The sequence below is a fragment of the Schistocerca cancellata genome, chromosome 4 (genome assembly GCF_023864275.1).
Source record: "Schistocerca cancellata isolate TAMUIC-IGC-003103 chromosome 4, iqSchCanc2.1, whole genome shotgun sequence".
Classification (NCBI taxonomy): Eukaryota; Metazoa; Arthropoda; class Insecta; order Orthoptera; family Acrididae; genus Schistocerca; species Schistocerca cancellata.
In genome coordinates, this window is record NC_064629.1 from 43,311,938 (window position 1) to 43,330,922 (window position 18,985).

An 18,985-nucleotide genomic window follows, 5' to 3' on the forward strand; every position below is an offset into this window, starting at 1 on the left:
TGGTAAGACCTGACTGTAAGTTTCGAGTGTGGCGCAAACCCTACGAAACCATGGACCCAAGTTATCAACAAGACACTCTGAAAACTGTTGGTGGCTCCATAATGGTGTGGGCTCTATTTGCAGGGAATGGAGTGGGTCCTCTGGTCCAACTGGTCGATCATTGACTGGAAATGTTTATGTTCAGCTACTTGGAGATCTTCTGCAGCCATTCATGGTCATCATGTTCTCAAACTACGATAGAATTTTCATGGATGACAATGCTCCATGTTACTGGGCCACAATTGTTCCCGATCAGTTTGAAGAACATTCTGGAAATTTTGAGCGAATGAAATGGCCACCCAGATCACCTGACATAAATCACATCGAACATTTATAGGACATAATCGAGAGGTCAATTCGTGTACAACCTCCTGCACCGCCAGCAGTTCCGCAATTATGGACGGCTGTAGAGGCAGCGTGGCTCAGTATTTCTGCAGGGGACTTCCAATGAGTCCATGCCACTCCGAGCTGTTGCACTACACCAAGCAACAAGAGATCCGGCACGATATTAGAAGGTATCCCATGAAATTCGTCACCTCAGTGTATATCAATTGTTGTGTAAAAGTAAATACTTTGTTTTTTATGGGTTCGATTTCCACTATGATAATTTTTCATTATGGATCTATAAAACAAACAAAATATCTAATATAATGTAATCAAAGGTATCCTTAGATCCCCTAAATCATTTGAGGCAAATGCTGGGACAGTTACCTTTATACGATCACGACGGCCTGATCTTCTCCTGCTCAGTTGGGCTCTGCCTTTAATGATCTCCTTCTCAATGAAACGTTTAGCTGTAACCTTCATAGTCGGCCGGAGTGGCTCTGCGGTTCTAGGCGCTACGGTCTGGAACCGCGTGACCGCTACGGTCGCAGGTTCGAATCCTGCCTCGGGCATGAATGTGTGTGATGTACTTAGGTTAGTTAGGTTTAAGTAGTTCTAAGTTCTAGGGGACTGATGACCACAGCAGTTAAGTCCCATAGTGCTCAGAGCCATTTGAACCATTTTGTAACCTTCAAAATTATTTAATTCCTTTCTACAATATAACTAACTCTCCTTTATTGGCTTCGAGGCGGTTTCACCTGAGTTTTACCCGGTGCTATGATTCACCATATATGTGCTCGTGGATGTAGGTCCCATATTCGTTTCCACATATTTGCATCGTAACTTTATGAATGGAAGCATTGTCTCGCTGAAAATGAAACTTGCCAGTTTAAAACTGCTGCCATATCATGGCACAGAATATTTACGTGTGTTACCGGACATGTATTAGCTTTAATGTTACGATGAACTAGCATCGACGGAGAAAGCCAAGCTATAAAAAAGCAGACTCCGGCCATAATGCCTTCACCTTCATATTCTATGGAGGGAATATTGAAGTTAGGTAAGTACAGGCTGGTGTGAGGGCCCCCATGAAAAACGAGTGATCGTAGTGCTATGAAACTTTGCGGAACCATTGAAGACACGCCAGAGGTAAACAGACCGCAAGTCTCCAACAGTAAAGGCCACTGATGAAGCCTTCTATACACCGTTTACCTCGACACAACATGTCCAGTGAATGCTACGATGTCAGATGCCAGTTGCAGTACTATACTACGGCGGTACCGTCGTGCCCTTCCACCCAAATAATGGTCCACTCTTTTAGTGTCACACGTAGTCAGCCCTGTCCTCTTCTCTATAAACTGTCGCCTCATCCAGGAAACAACAGAACGACTCACATTAAGCCATCGAGCCACCTCAAGTTGCGACTCTCCTGCTTGCATTCTTCCTATGGCTCTCCACGGCAGAGAGTCTGTAGTTGTTTTCTCTGTGCCATACTGCACTGTCTGTGGCTGTGGTTCACAGCGATTATGGATGTAGGGCTACCCTGCAAACATTACTCCGCTTGATAGGTGCCCTGACGTCACTGCTAGCGTGGTTGTCCGTTGATTGGAACATTCACGGGTAAGCGATATCTTCAAATTCTGTACCATTTTTGTCGTAAAGCTTCCGCGCAGTACACGATCGTAACGACTCTTGTCGGCAGTTTGTATGATTATATTGTGAATTAGACACAGGATGGGGAAATAGCAGTTTGTTGCTTTAATTTTGAACATCAGTGTATACAGTACATGTGAGTCATCTGGCACTAGTCGTTTGATGCCTGTAGATATGGCCAAAGGGTGGACTGGACCTCTGTGGTTAACAGCAGTGATTCCCATTGAATATCAGCACTTTCACCTTTGAAGCCTTTGATGCATATCCTCTCAGCAGACACTGAAGTGTCTCACATAAAGCCTTGCAGCTAAATACCTCGCAGAAGTAACGCAGAGAAAAATTTGTTCTGGCCAGTCCTTCTGTCTGATTGGCTGGCTAGGATTTTTCGTCTCGCCAATCAAAACATTTATTAGTTACTTTTGTTGCTGTTACATAACGCCATTTTTCTCTCATGCTAAAGGAAACAGGGCGATATATAAAAATAATGTCGTGGATACACACGCTTTCTAGAAATGTAGCTTTCTAAAACCAGTCCATTCATGTATAAGCGATATCTTCAAATTCTGTACCATTTTGGTCATAAACCTTGTAAGGCACCTTTCAGTTTTTCCGGCTACTTCAATAGCGCCAGCGTCGCCTCAAACGTAATTATCTGGGGAAACCTTTTTCCTTCCTGTGCCCAAGATACGCTTTGTGGTCCCCTGGGACAGACATATCACAATATTCTTAATAAGTCTGGGAACGGAATGGTGAAAGTGAAAGGCGGTATCAGAGCCGTCTGAAATAGTATGGACGTAATAGGACTCGAAAGGACAAGTTCTAACAGCCAGCTATAAGCCATGTCTTGAGCCACAATGCAACAACGATAAATCATAGTCTTCGCTGAGTAGCATCATCACTATTGGTGCCGAGGTCTCGATTTCGTTTACTGAGTTCCACCTGGTTTATTCTGAGGTAAGAAGGTCAGTAATGACGTCCACAAAGCTTCGCGGGGCCAAATTAGTAGCTGCTGGAGTGTATTAACGTGAAGCCGTTACGAAACCAGCTTAAGTAACTTCATATACTCCGTTTTTCTATTTCATTTCATCGAAAGTTTTCTTTTGTGAATATATAACAAGAAAAACGGTAGCATGTGTCACTTCTACGGATTCATAATTTCTGTACTGCTTTGATTTTACTTTGACCATGCCTATCGTTTTTGATTACGGTGACTATAATCGAAAGTCAGTTTTAACAACCTTTTCAGATTTTGATGTGAAGCAGCGCCGTCATCTTCTAGATACAGCTGAATTGTGCCGAGAGCTGGTAATTCATGTTTAAGTTTTTAAGAATGTGCTGAGTGCTGGTAATTCATGTTTAAGTTTTTAAGAATATACTATTTAAAATTATATTTGTCTTACCTAAATATAGAGGGTGGTCAGAAACAGTCTGAAAAGCTTATAAGGGTGCTGGTGGTTAGGTTATGCTGAGAAATAATTGTTAAGGAAAAAATTCGATACGGTGCGCCATTTCCTAGTTTATTAGCATTGAAGTTAGCCCATCAGGTTGTTGCGAATGCAATTCAAGCTGCCCGCCAGATACAATTAGCCTCGGTTGTTCTCATAACGTAGATGACAGTGCACGAGACTGCTCAGCCTTTGGCTCGGGCCCGATCCTTTCTACAGTCCCATTTCCAGTTTTTGTGTCGCTCCCTTGTTCGGGTTTAGGAAACCAAACAAAGATCACGATTGGCGACACCGTCTCGGGTGGGCCGCTTAAATTTGCGTGGAGAACGGCCCGACTGGATAACTTCAACGCTGACTAACGCGGAAACGGTGCAACGTATCAAATTTTTCCTTCACAATTATTTCTCAGCACAGCCTGCCCTGCAATACCCTTACAAGCTTATCAGACTGCTCCTGATGACGCTGTATAGGCCTCTCTTGCTGATATGGAATTTAAGCCAGCAGGAGTCTCCTCTTCTGTAAAAAAAAAAAAAAAAAAAAAAAAAAAAAAAAAAAAAAAAAAAACCAGTGGCGATCATTCTACGTAATTAGTTTTTAATATAAATTTTATAGGAGATATCGTTATTTGAAGTTTACGGCCTTTCAGTCTTTAATTTTATGTTAAACTGACCACAGATTCTTAAGGTGTCCGCCGCTCGTGGTCTCGCGGTAGCGTTCTCGCTTCCCGAGCACGGGGTCCCGGGTTCGATTCCCGGCGGGGTCAGGGATTTTCACCTGCCTCGAGATGACTGGGTGTTTGTGTTGTCCTCATCATTTCATCATCATCCAGGAAAGTGGCAAAATTGGACTGAGCAAAGATTGGGTAATTGTACGGGCGCTGATAACCACGCAGTTGAGCGCCCCACAAACCAAACATCATCATCATCATCAGATTCTTAAGGCACTCTTGTAGTTTATTTTCAAAGCATGCTTTACCGCTTTTCAGACTTAACCTTGTATTAAACTCATGACAGATTTTTTTAAGGCAACGCAGTTCATTCCGTTGTGACCACGGACAGCTTACGTCCAACTCCTTTCTGACTTGTCTAATACGTCGTCTCTAATGACGTCGATACCAGCAGGAAGGTAAAGTGAAACTTCTTTTCTCGTCTAGTATTTTCGTCGGTTCTGCACGCTATCGTGTGTAGACCTCAAGGATCTCGCTAAACTGTTCAGGCTTCCATAATAGGAAACGGCTACTATAGGAGCAAAGTACGTTTGTGGTACATATTCGTATGTGTATGTTATTGTAAAAAAGGTAGAACCTTCCAGTACAGATTGTAAGTAGGCTGTTTATGTAAGTAGGCTGTTGAGGTTTTTATGTTGGTAACGCCATGTAGCGCTCTATATGAAAATCACTGACTATGCTGAGTGAAGACTGTGGCTGGTTTGCATTGTTGGAATTTGCTATTGTAGTGTTGGGCAGTTGGCTGTTAAAAGCGCGTAGCGTTGCGCAGTTGGAGGTGAGCCGCCAGCAGTGGAGGATGTGGGGAGAGAGATGGCGGTGTTTTGAGAGCGGATGATCTGGACGTGTGCCCATCAGAGACAGTAAATTTGTAAGACTGGATGTCATGAACACATTGTTTGTTCTTCATCAAAATCTTTCATTTGCTAACTATGCCTATCAGTAGTTAGTGCCTTCAGTAGTTAGAATCTTTTATTTAGCTGGCAGTATTGGCGCTCGCTGTATTGCAGTAGTTTGAGTAACGAAGATTTTTGTGAGGTAAGGGATTCATGAAAGGTATAGGTTATTGTTAGTCAGGGCCATTCTTTTGTGGGGATTATTGAAAGTCAGATTGCGTTGCGCTAAAAATATTGTGTATCAGTTTAGTGGTGATCAGAATAAGTAAAGAGAGAGATGTCTGAGTACGTTCAGTTTTGCTCAGCTGTTTGAAAATCAAATAACGTAAGGGGTTTATCAGCAGTCATTCATAAATTTCTCTTAGGGGACTTTTCAAGATGTGTGAGACGTAATGCGGTTATCTAGGTTAGATACAACAAAGGGGAATACATTACCTCCTAAAATTTCGCACAAAATTTTAACTTCTTGTAAGTGAACTGCATGTTGGTGAACTTCACTGCTGCTGCATTCTCTAGGATGGGGCGCAAAAGTGATTCCTAAAAAGAGCTTCAAACTAGTAGAAAACTGAAACTGAACTGAGTACCCAACAGAGCGCCTAACAGAACACAAGCTGCTTTAGCCCTCAAGTTCCCAATGTGTCGCTGATTTCATGGGGCACCGGTTCGAATGTCAGCCACTTCGTCTTGCTGCCTCATAGTATAGGAACTCCCCTAGTGCTAATTGCTTTATAGTTCTAGTTATCCATTCGTTTACAATATGAATTGTGTGGCTGTGGTAATAACGTGTTTATTGATGAAATATTCACAAATACATACGTTTTAAACAGACGCACGTACCCACGGTTTAACTAAGCACCCTTTAGGGAGATACAATATCAGGATGCTTTCACGGTGCTGCAAAATTTCTTGTATCTACACTGTTGGCCAAACAGCGACAAAATGAAGGAGCACATAACAAACGTGAAATTTGCATGAAGTAAGTATTTCAACACGTAACGCCATCTGCATTCTATACTGAGCGTTCGGAAATTCCAGTTACGAAATTGTAGGACGTGTAGAGTGATGTGAGTACATGATATTCTGGACAGGAACTCCTGTCTGGGAACGTACCATTTCTGTGCTACAGCTGTTTGAAGATATGTTTGCTACGTATGTCTGCAGTAGGGTAGTCATGGTTAGGGGGTGGTTACATCTGATCGGCTGATGTCATTTGACGTCTGTCCTACCTCTCTGACCTGGTTCGAGCCTCATTATCGTATCTGTGAGTGTTCGAGCAACATGGGTGAGTACACGTTTGCAGGGTACCTTTATCGTCGGCAGGCGAGACTGTGGTGCTCCAAGGAGACGCCACACACCTGTATTAGAAGAGGCCGTACTGTATCATGTTGAAGACAGCCAATCAACGAGTACACGAGCAATTTCTTTTGCTGTTAAAGAGTAAATTTGTAAAACAAGTGATGTACTGGGTCACGCGTGATCAACTATTTTTAAAAGTGGTCGCGTTACCAACATGTTTTCAAATGGTCGTAGCACAGAAACGGCACGTTTCTGGAGATGGTTTCCGATTCAAAATATTATCTACTCATTCCTCTCTACAAGCCCTAGAAGTTCGTAACGGAAATTCCCGAACACCCTGTACATAAGAAAAGACTTCGCAGCGTGTTTCTCATTCAGAAATAGCATCTGAATGTTGTTTGTTTGTGAGGAGATCATGTTATAAGAAGAAAAAAACATCTACCGACACATGTCGGACATCAACAGCAATAGGATCGTGGTCTATCGGGGCTGCAGTTTGTCGTTTCGCGATATGGCTGCCTACATTGTTTGGGATCCCACGACTGTCATGCGAAACTGGAGTCGGTGCGCTCAGAAAAGTCCTACTCAGCGTGACGCGTAATATCAATGGCCCCACGCGACTAGCGCTATCGAGGACAGACGTGTCGTTCGCTCACGAGAACACGGCAAGGTGGTTTCTGAAAAAACGATGGTCAAAGTTTTAGAGGTATTTTCGAGGTACGTCATGTGTCTTTTACCGCGCGATATCCGCCGCTGACGTGGGGGTCAGTGGATACAATCTGCCTACAGTGTGGGCAGTTTGTGACACTTGCACCTAGACACACTTGTGCTGAGAGGAAATGTGCTGACATTGTTCGCCGCTGCTGGCGACGTTTTCTGGGAGAGGCCAAACCTATTTCCTGTGCTAAGTTCCCTGTCCCCGCACCAGTTCGTAGTGTGCGTGGCTTTCTTCCAGAGTTCAGTACAGCAGTTGATCTCTGACTGGCAAGAAATGTTCTGAGTTTTAGTGCTAAGATAATGAAGTTCACCGAGACCGCCAAAGGGAAGCATTTACTGATTTACAACAGGCATCAATATGTAGCGAACTGTGCAAACAAACAAGAAGTGACTTACTGGCGTTGTGTAAACTTTAAAAAGAATAAATGCAAAAGAAGACTAGTCACAAAAAAATAATACAGTTTTAGGAGAAGATAGCCATGTTTGTACTCTAAATTAAGCACCAAACGAAGTGCGAAAACATTTTGTCAACGCAAAGAAGCGGGCGAAAGAGATGCTACAATTTCATCAGTTCCCGTTGAAGAAGTAGGGCAGCTTTTCAATCGAGGTTACGACGTAGTAACAGCGTTATCATCACATAGAATTGCGAAACGAACGTTACGTCGTATTAGGCGAAAATATGAGGGCACTAAGCAAGATCCCACCGATTCTGGAGGAATATTCTTGCAAGAAAATAATTTGCTGATGAATGATGGTAGCAATTTCTTACTTGCAGGTGGTAACAGGGGAACGAATGACAGAATACCGGTGTTAGTCAGCAAAAATGGAAAAGCATGCTTATCAAACTACGAATCATTTTTTGTGGGTGGAGCATTCAAGAGTTCGAACAAGCAGTTTGGACAGTTGTTTATACTCCACGACGACCTTAACAGGCCATCGTCCGAGCTGCTAACAGTATGTTTACTGGAACAAAGATTACTAGTTGCAGTTATAATTTTAATCAGTGTTTGTGGAACAAGTTCAGTGTTGCGGCCAAGTAGTAACTGGGTATGTTGGGTGCACTAGGGGATTATTTACTGAGAAAACCCAACCCACCCAGATAATAAGATATAAAAAATAAGATATAAAAAATTAAATCAATAAAAATTTATTCAAACAATGAACTCTGCCTTGTGAAATACGTAATCATTATTTTTAGCTCTCTTCAATCTGTTGTACTTTAGCTTAATATCACCATCTTCAAAAAATTCAAAGTCCAATTCACTTATTACTTTATTAAACCAGTCTAGCAAAATAATTTTAAATTTATTATCAAGATCCATACAAATTTTCCTTACATATCCAATATTTAAATATTCACATCCCATAATGTAATACAATTCATTTTCTGCTAGCTCACCAATCTTTATAAACCAATCAGAATTCCTTGTATTATTTATCGTCTTCAGTACAGAATCCATTTATACAGAAAAAAAAGCAATATTAAAAATTTTCACTCAAAATTCTATGCTGAGCATCATATGTTAAATTTTTCTTACCATACATGACTATGTAGGCAACTGTATCTTTCGGAATTTTATCATTAAAAGTGCCAACCAATTTCATTTTAGTTTTCTGTGTGGCTAACACATTCATTCTCCTAGACATATTATAGAAAAAAAAGGATAATTTTCAATAAAACTGAAGGGATTCACATTGACATCGTCATTCAATTAAGTGACTCTCTTACAATTAAGGAAAGCATCATATGCCTTCAGATAATTATTGGTGGACCAAGATTCCAAAATTCTTAAGGAAAAACTTCATTTCTTCCATTTTTCACATAGATATTTTGTAAGCTAACATGATTGAATAAAGAAGAATCAATTAGCTGATTATTTTTTCGATTAGTTTCGAAAACACCGAAAATAAAGTGAGTTGTATCAAGTTCTGAGAGAATTATAATAATTAGTAATATCTAGCTCAAAATTTCTATTTCCTTCTAATCCAGCCATTTCAACTGTTTGTGATTCAAAGAAAGAAATTGGAATTTTTTGATTTTTTAATCTTTATTCTTCAAGCTCTAGTGAATATTCTGGTTCATACTTTACAACACGAACACGAATTTCCATAGATTTTACTACAATTTAACTTTCTTTTGGAAGTGTATCTTTTATTTCAATTCCAGCATCGTTGTTATCAGCCCATCTAAGAATAGCATCTCCAGCACTTGAACTCCAAGTAAAAATTACTGTTAAATCTCCTTTCCACATCAATTCTTTATAATCTTTGAAAAATTCAGAAAACACATCTAGTGGAAATAGCACTTTTTTTTTTACTTTTTATCTTACTGTTATTAAGGATATGACCTCCCTTAGTTAACTCACGAACTACAGTCAAAGTTAATCTCATTAAGGACAGATGAAGAAATGAATGGATGTTCCATTCTAGAAAAATATTGTTTGCTTTATTTATAGTGATGACCTCAAACAGCTTTGCCACATAGTTATCAATTAGTTTTTATTGTATTTTACATCATATGATGGAAATCTGTACCATCAGTTCCGATAATACTAAAACTCAATTATGCCTGATTTGGATGGAACCATCCATTACCAATATTTATATTAATCTCTGTGTTCGTCTTGGAGACATTTAGATTATTTTTAGTCTTCTCATTCACAGGGAATGAGTGAAACTGATAACTTTCAACGATTTTGTTCATGATTTAATAAGAATAAAATTTATTAAGACATTTCTAAAACAACTGTTACATAAGCACCATTGAAGCCAATCAAATTGTAATTTTCATCAGTTATAGTTATTTCTACATTTTGAATGCGTTCAAAAATCGGAATATGTACAGGATAATGTCATTCTTGAATTACCAGCCTGCGAAATTCTGCGTTAGGCGTGAATGAGGCAATAATATTAGTTTCTCAAAGAAAATGATCAGTCAAATTAATATTTATATTTATTAATTCAAATGGAATAACTTTAGGAACATCGTTAGCAATAGTCTTTTCATTAGCCTCAACAATTTGGTTACTACATCTAAGTACAGTTCCAATACCATCTTTTATATCCATATATAACTTAACATCGCACTCAATGACATCTCTATTTAAAATTTCATTTGCTTTAATGTGCATTTAGGCTTTTTCGAATGAGTAAATGTTTCCAATTTTTTCAAACTATACTGACCAACAGGAATTTCTATCGTTCCGCCATCACAATATAATTTATTATTTTTCCATATAATATTTGGAGTTAAAAAATTTGAATAAGAACCAATCAGTGCAACAATACTAAAGCTGTCTTATATTGGTACAGTTAATCTGTTTTTTGGAACAAACAAATTACCACTCAATTGAAATAATCAGCTCATTTACTATTGAAAAATTTATTTAATTAAATGAATACTGATTGGGAAGCAAAAATAAGAATTCCAGAGAAGAAATAAAAAAATAGACATGGTAAACTTTTCATGTAGGCTTCCACAGCCTGTATTATCTTCACTTAAAACTTCCAGGCTGATAGGCCATGGTCAATGTATAAAACTCTCCCCTGATGTTTCGTCTCCAACTGCTGGAGACATCCTCTGAAGTAAAGCAGCAAACTGAGAAGAGAACTCGAGGAGGCGGTGATTATACAGGCAGTACAGAGGGCGCCACTGTCCATCACATGGCGTTGGCTATGAGACTCTCTCTGGTAATGCCAACATTCTCACTTGAAAGTAATCGATCATTGCACTTGCAGTGCAATGCTGACATCCAAATTTTATCCAGTTTAACACCTTCGTCTTTCCTGCTAAAATTATTAAAGTGTTTATCAATCTCGATAGCCTCTCTGCATGCATGCATAAAAATGTGAGGTTTTAGATATGACGCTGAATTGTCAATTCAGGAAGACGAGTATCATATCTAAATCCTTGCATTATTATGCATGCATGTATAGAGAGGCTATTGAGATTGATAAACACCATAATAATTGTAACAGGAACGATGAAGGTGTTAAACTGGATAAAATTTGGATGTCAGCATTGCACTGCAAGTGCAATGATCGATTACTTTCAAGTGAGAATGTTGGCATTACCAGAGAGAGTCTCATGGCCAACACCACGTAATGGACAGTGGCACGCTCTGCACTGCCTATATAATCACCACTTCCTCGAATTCTCTTCGCAGTTCGCTGCTTTACCTCAGAGGAAGTCATCCACAATTAGAGATGAAGCGTCAGGGGAGAGTTTTGTATATAGACCACGGCCTACGAGCCTGGAAGTCTTAAGTTAAGATGGTAAACTTTAACTAACTCTATTCAATATGCAGAAAAATCACATTAATGATCGATAATTATATTCTAGCACCTGGATGGTTGAAGTGGAATAAATTAATAATTTGCACATTTATTCTAAAAGTTTAGGTCAACCGAAATATTGAGAATTTATAGAAAATATATGAAAAAATTGAAGATAAGTGCAACCAAAAAATTGCTACTTTTATTGAAAATAATGAAGAAATTATTCCATTAGATCAACATCAAGATTTTCAGTAGTAGTATTTGATGACTTCATTCTTGAAAATCAAGATAACGTTACAGAATACTTTACTAGAGGAAGACATAAAGAACTAGATGGCTTTTATTTGGGTCAGACTTACTCAAAAATATCGAAACAAATAGTCGGAGATTATCTTAATTTTTTAAATATCTTTAAACAAGATGACACAAATTTAAATCATATTTAGCATGTGTTTGTTGATGGTGATTTAAAGTTTGATGACTTGAAAGAAATGTGTAGTAAATGTTGGAACAACCAATTTGGATTTTTTATGATAGACATGAATAGAAAACCAAATGAAGGGAAGTTCAGAAATGAAGTACAACACTTTATAACACGTAAACATAAACATGAACATAAAACATTCAAGACAAACGTTAAAAAATGTTTAATCAATGTTTTTTCATCTCTATTAAATTTTCGAAAAATATGATCCAGAATTTGTTAAAAAAGCTAGGCGAAATAGAATGGTAAAAGAACTGTTAAAAGAAGAGTTTAAAAATAGAAGATACAATGAAGGACAGAGTATGAAAAATATAAAAAAGGAGATCAACGGGTTATCTATGCAACTGAAAAAGTTAATCTAGGTATCAAAGGATTAGGTGATAATGTTTTGAAAGCTATTGAAGGAAATAGAGAAGTTGAAAAGCAAATGGTTCCTTATTCACATTATCAGTTAAGAGAATTTAATGATATACTGCCAATTAAACAATATGAAAGTCCTCAGCGTTACTATACTTTAAGTGAATCAGATATACAAGATTTATTAATGAAGTATAGAGAAGAGAGAAAGAAAAAAAGGATAAAAATGTTAAAAAATAAATGTAAGTGAAAGAATGTTAGAATATATTAATCACAGCAAAGATAATGTTTTTGGATTAAGACCTGTTGGTTCATTTAAATTTGTTGATAAATTACCAGTAAAATTTTATGGAGATAAATTAATTATTGCTGATAGGATATATGAAGGTACAGATGGGTTAATGAACCTTTTAACTAAGAAACAGATAACTGTGGAAGTCATGAATACAGTATTTACAGGTTCTGATTAGTCAAATTATGCAGATATATTATACAATGCAGGAGCATTATATGTTGATAATAATCCAAATAAAATAAAATCGAGTAGAGGAAATAAATACAAATATCTGATGAAAGAAATTCTTGATGACTTTTTTCGGGCACTGAGACAAAAAAATTCAGATGATTCATTGCAAAGTTAAGGAGAAAAATTTGGTGAAGGCTTAGTAAAAAATTTTCGGAAAAAGCAAGCAAATATATTTGGATGAATGATGTCCATCAATTAATTGATAGATTAGCTGTAATACATGGAGAAGAATTAGCCAGAAATAAAAATTATCACAATGAAAAAGTGGGAATAATGCAAATGTTGACAAATAAATTTAGTAATTTTGTTATCAACAATTCAAAAAGAGTTCCATATTTGATCAGAATTCTGAATAATCTCCCACATAGGTTTTGGAAAAGTGAAACACATGGAAAAGGATTAGTCAATTGGGTTTTAAATAATGTACCAATGCCTGAAATGCATCTTTGAGGTTATAAACTTTGTGGGGCTTTCAATAAACTAGAAGAAAGATTAGCAAGTGGGGATCAAGGAATTAATCCATTAGACAAAACTTGCAAACAACATGACATTACCTATCATGATCATAAAGATTAAGAAAAGAGACATTAAGCTCATAAAGAACTTCAATTAGCTGCAAAAGAAAGAATGCATGCAGGTGATGCAACATTAGGAGAAAAAGTTGCAGCCACTAGAGTTAGAGGCATTATGTATGGAAAGAGAAAATTTGATATGGGCTTAGGAGTGGATGTCAATGGTAAGGGAGTGCAAAACTTTCAATAGCAGTAAATCACCACTATCTAAAAAGATATTAATCCTTATAATTTTTTAAATCTGTATAAATGAATAACTTTTCAATCGATTATACTTTGCTATCTAGTGGCAGAACTAAACCAAAATCAGTTACATTTAAACTGAATAACGGTCAATTAAATAGTATTGGACCATTCTTAACTTTTGCAGAAAAAGAAAGGTAGAAAAAAACTGGTGGTAACTTACTCATTACACTAGGTATACCTGTTGTGAAAAAAATTATTGAATATCTAACAAAAAAGAAAGATGGCACTGGATTAACTCAACACAAAGGTGGATTTCTTCTGTTACTATTAGATGTATTACCTTATGTAGCAACTATTGGTTCACTTGATGGCGGATCTCCAGCAATTGCAAATGCAGTAATAAACAAGAAAAAAGCTGATGCAGAAATGGGAGAACAGAAAAGACATAATCATAGAATAGAAGAGATGGGTGCAAAACCAAGGAAAAATTTAAAAAAATCGATTTCTATCCTAATGCATTAAGTAATTTCAACATAGAAAAATTACTTAAAGAATTAAAAATCAAACACCTTTGAGAATATGAATCTGAAGTAGTTAATTTAGAAATATCTGATCATCCTTGTACTCATTGGGTTTGTTTCTACAAACATAAGGGCATAAAATTTGTTTCTCATTCATTTGGTGATAATATACCAAAGCAACTAGTTAAATATTCAGGAAAAAAATGACTTGTACTACAATGCTGAGAGAATCCAAAATTTTAATGAAGAAATTTGTGGTCATTTACGTCTATCTGCGTCAAAATTGCTGTCAGATAATTACAAGTTTAATGAAACTTTGACTTTATTAAATAGACATTTTTGAAAATAAACCCATTAAGGATTTTCAGTCGTCAGGACCAAAAATTAACAATGAATTAATATCAAAATGTGAATAAAAAATCAATGGTTTTAAGTCAGTAATAGATCAAAAAATAAATAATCTAATTAAACAATTGCATAAAGAATTTAATAATATTTTTAAAGTAACTAGAGGTTATATTGGCTTTAAATGTAGAAGAAATGCGAGTGTAAATGACCCAATTGATGCAAAGGATGTAGTAAAGTACCATTATTTACAGAGTGAATTATCAAATGTTGTTACAAAATCCGAATATGTTTCGAGTATGTTTATTTAAAAAATTGTTGTTATTGATCGAAATAAAAATAAATAATTATCTTTCAATGATTTTCATATTACAAAATGTGTTTACGGTAATCTTTATTAAATAACTCCTTCTAATCAGTCAATAATTGTAGGCAAATCAAGTTTTGTGACTATGAGATTGAAATATTCTGTTAAAACTGTTCAAGTTGATGTAAAGTTTATTATATTTGGTGAAGTAATTTAAATCTTATTTAATTTTTTATTCTATATAAATGGATAATCATAATCACATCTTCTGTTCGAAGTGTAAATACTTTACTGAGACTCATAATCCTTACAGACTCACAACTAAAAATGGATGACAGAGGATTGAAGATCTTTGCACAGTATGTAAAAGCAAAAAGAGTAAGTTTGTTTAAAAAATTTTGTAGGTGAACGAAGTTCTAAGACTGCTTCAGCAGTCGGTGAAGGGTGTCTACCAGACCTCCCTAATATTCGTAAAGCCATCATAAATGAATTACGTAAACCGATGAGAATAAATTTTAAGCAAAGAAATTTTAATTTATCTTGGTATTGATGATCTATGGCAAGCCAATCTATTCGAAATGCATTCTGGCAAATTGAAAGGAATTTCTAACAGAAATCTAGGATATAAATATTTATTAACTGTTATTGATGTCTTTTCTAAATTTGCTTGGGCTATCCCAGTTACAGATGAAACAGGTAAGAATATAGGTGATGCTTTTGAAAAAGTTTCCAATGCTAGGAAGCCAAAAAATTTACATCAGATAATGGCAAAGAATTCTACAATAAAGAAATATAACATTATTCATTACATAACTTTTAGTTAATTAAAAGCATCCGTTGTTAAAAATTTTAAAGAAAAGATGTGGAAAGGTTTGTTCTTCAAGGAAATTATAAGTAGGTGGACTTGGTTAAAAATTTAGTTGATGAATACAACAACACAAAACAGTTAACTATAAAAATGGAACCAATGGAAGTTAATGATAAAAATTTTATACCAAAATTGGAGGTGTGTCTAAAATCCCCAAAATTTTAAAAAAAGAAGATAAAGTAAGGAGCAGTAAACTTAAAGAACTTTTTGAATAAGGATGCACAGCCAACTGGTCAACAGAAATTTTTGAAACTGAATCTGTTGTTGATTCTAATCAAGTCATATACAAATTGAAAGATATTGATGGAAATTTTTATGAGCAAGACCTACAGAAAACAAAATATCTAGTAGTATATCTTGTTGAAAAAGTTTTGAGAAAGATAGGAGAAAAGGTGTATGTTAAATGGTTGGAATTTGATAATTCACACAACAATTGGATTGATGGAAGTAAAACAATTATGTAATGGTCAGTTTTAATATGCATTATTTCACTTATAAGAATATCTTCATTTAAACTTATATCAAAATGATTTCCTTGAGAAATTATTGGTAACCTATCTTTCATTAAATTATACAACTTATATTGAGTTTGAATTTATGATTCTGAAAATTATTTCCATTTCTTGGTTAACTGCTCGTTATTCATTCAATCTAGAATTCACAGAATAATTATGAGTTCTTATAACTTAATATGCATATTAACCCATATGATTTTTCTTGATTAAAATAAATTCACTATGTTTATCTCGATTAACGGTTGGAGGAGTGGCATGATTGTCAATAATTTCACTTTTCTCTAGAATTATATCTTTGGTAACAATTAATGTATTTCTCATATTTTAAATTTTATTATGTAAATAATTAATTTTATTTTGTAGTTTATATTGACCATATTTTCTAATTGATGGTAAAACTTCATGAGTAACCCAATGTTTAAATTTTTTTGCTTCTTCTTTTCTAGAAGATAAAGTAAGAGAATAAAAACCAGATTTATTAATGGATATTGTATTTGGTTGCATATTTAAAGGTGTGCTATTGAATAGCACCCCTTGATTTAATAAAATTTCTAATGAAATACGATCATCTTCATCTACGTTTATTCTGATAGTTTGTTGTGGATTACCATATTCTAAAATTTCAGCAACATCTTTTGCCTTAAACCATAGATTATTATTCTCATCAATAATCACAGATACTTTCACCATTGTATGCAAGCTTCTTATTAACGAGGTCTACAATCGACTCCATTTTTATAGAATAAAAATTTATCTATAAATTAAAATTCTATAGTGGACACATACAAAATTCCTTCATAAATATTTTTTCTCTCCTCATTTATTTCATCAACAATATCGTTAGATTGGTCACGTAATTTCTCAACAAAGTAAGACAGACTGCAGGTTGTATATTTCTTTTCTTTTGTCTACTCTGTGTGCATCATAATAACTGTTAAGCATATTCTCTACTAACTTGTAAACTGTACATTTGTATTTTCAGACATAAAATATTTTACTGTCTTTAGGTCTTACATTATTATAAATGGATAATCTTCCTGAAAGATGATTTTCAGGTAGTATGCCACCAACTTTGAAATAGTTTTTCATGGCATATTGCTTACATGTGGCAATGTAAATAACTTGTTCTTTCTTCAGCTCTACTACATGAGATATTACATTTCTAAGTGAAGGCATTCTCATTCCTTTTCTTTCAGCTCTTTCTCTTTTATATTTAAGTGACTTTCGAATTCGAGTGCGAGTTGTTTTTTAACAGATGCTGTGTATTTTAGATAATCAAGAAATATTTCTTCTACAGATAATTAGCATTTTCTTACCTGCTTGCATTGTTTTGTGTTAAATGTCATTACAGATTCTTAAAAATTTCAAAGGTTAATAAAGTCCATTCCTTTTGAAAAGGATTATTTGGCTTTAACGTATTCATTTAATTTCAAATATATTCGTACTCTAAGGCAAATGGACTACTGTTTTCTATTTCTGTATATGAAATATTATTTTGTTAAAGAAATTCTAGATAATGACCTTTATTTGTTCTTAAAGTTGCAGAGTCCAAATATTTGGACTCTGGAATTCCACATAAAAAACAATGAAATATCATCTGTAATCAATACCTTTTTTTCTTCAAATAATTTAACCCAATTATCTTTAATTTAGCTGATAGTTATTGTGGATAATAAATTCAAATATATTCATGATAGATGATTCTGAACCAAGAACAACAGTAGTGGATGTATTTGATGTTGATGGAATCAACTCCATTACATGGAATAAAATTTTAATAATATTTTAAAATTTTGATCTTTTAAATATGACTAATGTACAGGATGAATTTAAATTTGACCTATTTCTTGATACAAATACTAATCCACGAAAGAGACAAGTTGAATGAATATTTACAACGAATATTTGAAACCATCTTTAACTATAGAACATTTGAGAAGGTGGAACCATGATGTAACAATAAGCACTATAGGTATATGGGAGTAAATGGAAAAGTCAGATTCCCTCTTTTTTTAATGTGAAAGTAATAGCAAATCATAATTTAGCTACAAATAAGTTACCAGAAAAATTACAAACTGACCTTAAAGCATACTCATTATTTTTAAAATTTTTTCACTCTATAACCAAAAATTTAGACATCAGAGAATACAACAAAGGAAAGTAATTAATTTATTCTATTTGTATAAGGAATGTGGCATGAATTTTTTCTTTATGTTAGAAGATATAGACAAATTATTTAATTTTTAATATCCAAAAGACACTATCAAAATGTTCTAGAACATCTCTCTTATAATACTGAAATGAGAATTTATCTTAACCTGTTTGTTAACTTAATTTTTAGTATCAAGATCTCTAGTTATCGGATTGTACTCTAACTGTACCTTATCTTTCACTTCACTCTCTATTAGCCTTATTATAGATGGGTCATTCAACTTTTGAATATTCTGGTAATTTAATGTGAATCCTCTTACTTTCAACACAGAACTTTCATCGTTTTTCTCATAATAATAACTCTTTGGTCCAGTAGAAGCCCAGTTTGCAGTCAATTTATTATCTCCCAACTCATCTGTCCATTTCCCCAAACCGAGCGAGGTGGCGCAGTGGTTAGACACTGGACTCGCATTCGGGAGGACGACGGTTCAATCCCGCGTCCGGCCATCCTGATTTAGGTTTTCCGTGATTTCCCTACATCACTCCAGGCAAGTGCCGGGATGGTTCCTCTGAAAGGGCATGGCCGACTTCCATCCCCATCCTTCCTTAATCCGATGAGACCGATGACCATGCTGTCTGGTCTCCTTCCCCAAACAACCTACCAACCAACCATTTCCCCAACATACAACCTTTTTCTAAATTGACTGTGCCATCATCAATAAGTACTACAGAATCAGTTTCAAAATACCTATCATACAATCTAAGTCTCCCATTTGGTGTA

At 35.5% G+C, this 18,985-nt stretch overlaps 1 protein-coding gene across 1 annotated transcript in view; it reads left to right on the forward strand.

Annotated features, from left to right (window-relative positions):
- Positions 1-3,294: 3,294 nt before the first annotated feature.
- Positions 3,295-18,985, forward strand: part of LOC126184776 (cytokine receptor-like) — a 430,688-nt gene continuing 414,997 nt past the window's right edge. Inside the window, exon 1 of the mRNA XM_049927330.1 lies at positions 3,295-3,321. The gene's annotated coding sequence lies outside the window, so the exon portion shown is untranslated. The remainder of the gene's footprint in view (positions 3,322-18,985) is intronic.